This window comes from Mustela nigripes, chromosome 13 (assembly GCF_022355385.1).
Source record: "Mustela nigripes isolate SB6536 chromosome 13, MUSNIG.SB6536, whole genome shotgun sequence".
Classification (NCBI taxonomy): domain Eukaryota; kingdom Metazoa; phylum Chordata; class Mammalia; order Carnivora; family Mustelidae; genus Mustela; species Mustela nigripes.
In genome coordinates, this window is record NC_081569.1 from 59,054,279 (window position 1) to 59,058,590 (window position 4,312).

Here is a 4,312-nt window from a genome sequence, read left to right on the forward strand (position 1 = left end):
CAGGTCTCCTAAATAAAGGGTGACCCCCAGCTCTAGCAATAGGAACTGGAGCCCGGTCGTTTCACCTCTGCATTCAGGCAGGAGACCTGCATTCCAGGCCCTGCTCTGCCAGTAGCCATCGTGAACCGCTAACTGTAAACCCTAGGACCCCTGGAAAGTCAAGCATTAAGCGTGCAAGGGGTTTTTACTGAGGGTCTCTTGGCCTAAGCCAGACACTTGTAGAGACCGGATACAGCAGGCTAAGCGAAGTTCCTGGTTTCCTGGAACTTGGGTTAGAGAAATGGGCAGGAAATAATGATAGCCTCAGATAATGATGAACGCTGTGAAGACAACTGGGTGATACAAATGAGAGAAAGAGGTTGCAGTCTGGGAAGGTCTCTTAGAGGAGAACTTGGAGCCAAAAGCTAAAGGGACCAGCCATTCAAAGATTTGGGGATGGAGTTTCGGACACAGGAAATGCCTAGAACAAAGGCCCCAAAGGGGAAACAAGTTGCTCTGGGTCCACAAGGAGGAGTGAAGGACTGTGGAGAGGTTGGAGAGGTAGCGGATATCCAGCTCATCTGAAGGGCACGTGGGTAGGGTAAGTAAGAGAAGCTTCTTGTTACGGAAGTTTTAAAGAGGACAGTGACAATCTAATTTACATTTTAAAAGTGCCCCTCCCCCCCAATCTGTGGTGTGGAGAATGCACTGTAGAATGACAAAGCAGGAAATGGGGAAACCAATTAGAGGGTTGTATACCTATTGCTAATCACCACAAACTTAATGGCTTAAAACAGCATGAATTTGTTCTTTTGTATGTCTGGAAGTCAGAAATCTAAAATCAACGTGTCTGCAGGTTTTCACTGTGTCTGAAAGCTTCCGAGTAAAAATCTGTTTCATTGTCCTACAAGAAGCCACTTTCATTCATTTGTTTGTGGCCCCTTCTTTCCATCATTACAACCTCTTCTAGTGCATCTCCTACTACTGTGATTCTACTGCCTCCCTCTTATAGGGACCTTGTGATTACACTGGGGCTAGATGATTTCCCCATCTCGAGATCCTTAATTTTATCATAACTGCAAATTCCTCTCTCTTTTTTTTTTAAAAGATTTTATTTATTTCTTTGACAGGGCAAGAGAGCACAAGCAGGGGGAGTAGAAGAGGGGGGAGGGAGAGGGAGAAGCAGGGAGCCAGCCCTAGGGATGATCCTTGGATCTGCTCAGATCATGTGCAGAGCCAAAGGCAGATGCTTTACTGACTGAGCTACCCAGGCGCCCCTGCAAATTCCTTTAAACATGTAAGGCAGCATATTCATAGATTCCCTGTATTGATACATAGACACCTTGGCTGGGTGGGAGGGGCTACCACAGAGGTTACTGCAGAAGTGCAGGTGCTAGCACCTTTGCAATCAGAATAGGGTGTACTTTGATGTAGCATCAAGAGGACTCATGCAAAATTGGATGTGAACATTAAAAGGAAAAAAAAAAATTGGGAATGACTCAAAGGTTTTTGATTTGAACCACTGGGTGGATGGTCGTGCCATCTAAGATAGGAAAGACCTGGGAAGTAAAAAGCTTTGGAAGAAGACTAAAAGTTTTGTTTTCGTCATGTAATATCTGAAATGCATGTTACATATTCTTTTAGGATTCCCAGACCCAATTCCAGTGTCAATAGGGCAATGGAAGGTTGCCACATACACAACACCAAGAAATTCTGACACTACCCAAAGATAGTATCAGAATCCACAGGTTACGGCTTTAGTCATGTAAGACTGCCCCCTGACCTCCCACTTCCAGTGCTAATCACTAGCCCAAAGGTTCCAACGATCTCCATCTTAGATTGGATTAATTTGCTATAGCAGGTCACGGAACTCGGGGAAACACATTTATCAGTTTATTAAAGGATATGATAAATGTTAATAACAAGATATCCTGTTTACCTTTATGGCTCTGAGGTATTTTCAGTAACTGTGGATGAAGAGCAAATCTGTCTGAGAAATATATTTTGGTCATCTGAATGACCAAATATATATTTCTTTTAAATCATTACATTGTACATGTCCAAGTGGGATTATCAAATGAGTGGCTGAATATACAAGTTTGTAATTCAGCAAAGAGGTCAAAGTTATACATAAAAACTGGGGAGTATGGGGTGCCTGGGTGGCTCAGTCATTAAGCGTCTGCCTTCTGCTCCGGTCATGATCCCAGAGTCCTGGGATCAAGCCCCACACCAGGCTCCCTGCTTGACAGGAAGCCTGCTTCTCCTTCTCCCACTCCCTCTGCTTGTGTTTCCTTTCTTGCTGTGTCAAATAATAAATAAAATCCTTTAAAAAAATAGAAATTTAAAAAAACAAACAAACTGGGGAGTCATCTTCATTTGTCATGAGACTAGAACAGATGGGAAGAGTCTGGTGAATTCCCCCCCCCCCCCCCCGCCATAGGCCTGCCAGCACAAAACCACTCTACGATGACAACCACTATGAACAGCCTCTAGAAAGCCCTGGTTTCTGGTATCCCTGGCTCAGAAATCAGTGTCCTAGCTGGAATCTCCAATTTGGCCAACCCTAGGTCTATGCTTGAGCCCAGGTCCTGGGGGCAGATGAGAGAATGACTCTCTGATGCTTTTATTTTACTTGCTTTTCACCAAGACCTATGCAATGGGGGCATTACAAAAAGGTTCAGATACCACAGAACCAAAAGCCGCATAGGTCTCCTTCACAAAATCAACGACCTAGAGCAAGAAGTGGGCAAAGGGTGCACTGGACATTTGAAAAAAAGTGTGAAATCATCAGAGTGAATATATTTGAGATGTGTTGTCAGATTACCAGGAAATATGAGGGCCCCCTTGATCATTTGTGTCACGAATTTAGGTAGAACTAGTTACAGTGTTGTATTGGCCTAAATAATGACCACTGTACTCTGAACTTCTATCATTCATAGAACATTGAGCAATGTTCTGTAGAGCCATGAGGTTGGTGCTGGGGGCACCAGGGTAAAGGAAATGGTCCTGCCCTTAAGGAACACTGGAGACCGCTATTCATCTGGGGCCTTATCAGGATTAGCCTTCAATGTGGACATATCTCACTGCTTCCCGTGGGCTCAGTCACACCTCAGTTCCACTTGAGAGTCAGTAGTCCTGCCAGCCAACCCGCATGACATCTCAAGCCTATCCCATGACAGAACAAACCACTCCAGTAATAGAAATATCCAAGTCTGCCAGTTTTAGTATCACACTTGGCCCAGTACAATTCAACAACCAACAGAGTGTTCTTTGGGCTCTATTTTTCTGTGGGAAGTGACGAAGAGCACCTCTTCTGAAGTCCAGTGGGTCTGGGTTCAGATCCTGCCTCTGCTACCTATTGTGTGACTTCAGGTAACCTCTCAAGGTTCCAAATCTCTTCATCAACAAAAGGACAATAATAATACTTACTCACAGATGCTGAAAAGATTTTATAAAATACTAAATTTAAGACCCTTAGGCTTCTTTTGTTTCATATGGTAAATATGGATGAAAAAATGCAATTCTTTAGTTTCTCTAGCCACATTTTAAGGATTTGATAGCCACATGTGGCTTGGATAGTGAAGATACAGAACATTTCTATTATCATAGATTCTATTGGAGAGCACTACAGAATATGTCAATAGCACTGATGCTGGCATCAGTGAATGCTTGAATGCTCAAGGGGTGCTTGGGAGGCTCAGTTGGTTAGGCATCTGCCTTCTGCTCAGGTCATGGTCCCAGGGTCCTGGGATCCATCCCCACATCTGGCTCCCTGCTCAGTGGGGAGTTTGCTTATCCCTCTCCCTCTGCGCAGTTCCCCTGCTTGTGCACTCCCCCTAATTATAAATAAATAAATAAATAAATAAATATTTTTAAAAGAATGAATGCTTAATAACAGTAATAAACAACAGTGTTATTATATAGACCAGCCACCTTCTGTCATTTGGACACCACCTTGATTTCTGCCATTATCCTAATATCACTTGTATTATTAGCTGAATTTTTTCTTTAAATTGACTCATTTTATACTTAAACAGATTTATATAATATCATCTTCATAAGTGGAAAACCAATATCATTAAATAATAAAAATCACAATATAAGTACTATAAAAACAGTAAATTAAAAATTTTTAGATTAAAACATTTAAAACAATGAATGAAAGCAATAATTGCTTTTATACTGCAATAAAAGTGAATTGCTTTATAAAAATATTTATCTGAAAAGAAATTCCTCAATGAGAAAAAAAATGGAAATGTTTATGGTCAATCAGAAATGAAGTTAGCCCAGTGAACAATAAAATTAAGAGACTATGTCAATAAGACATGGTTAA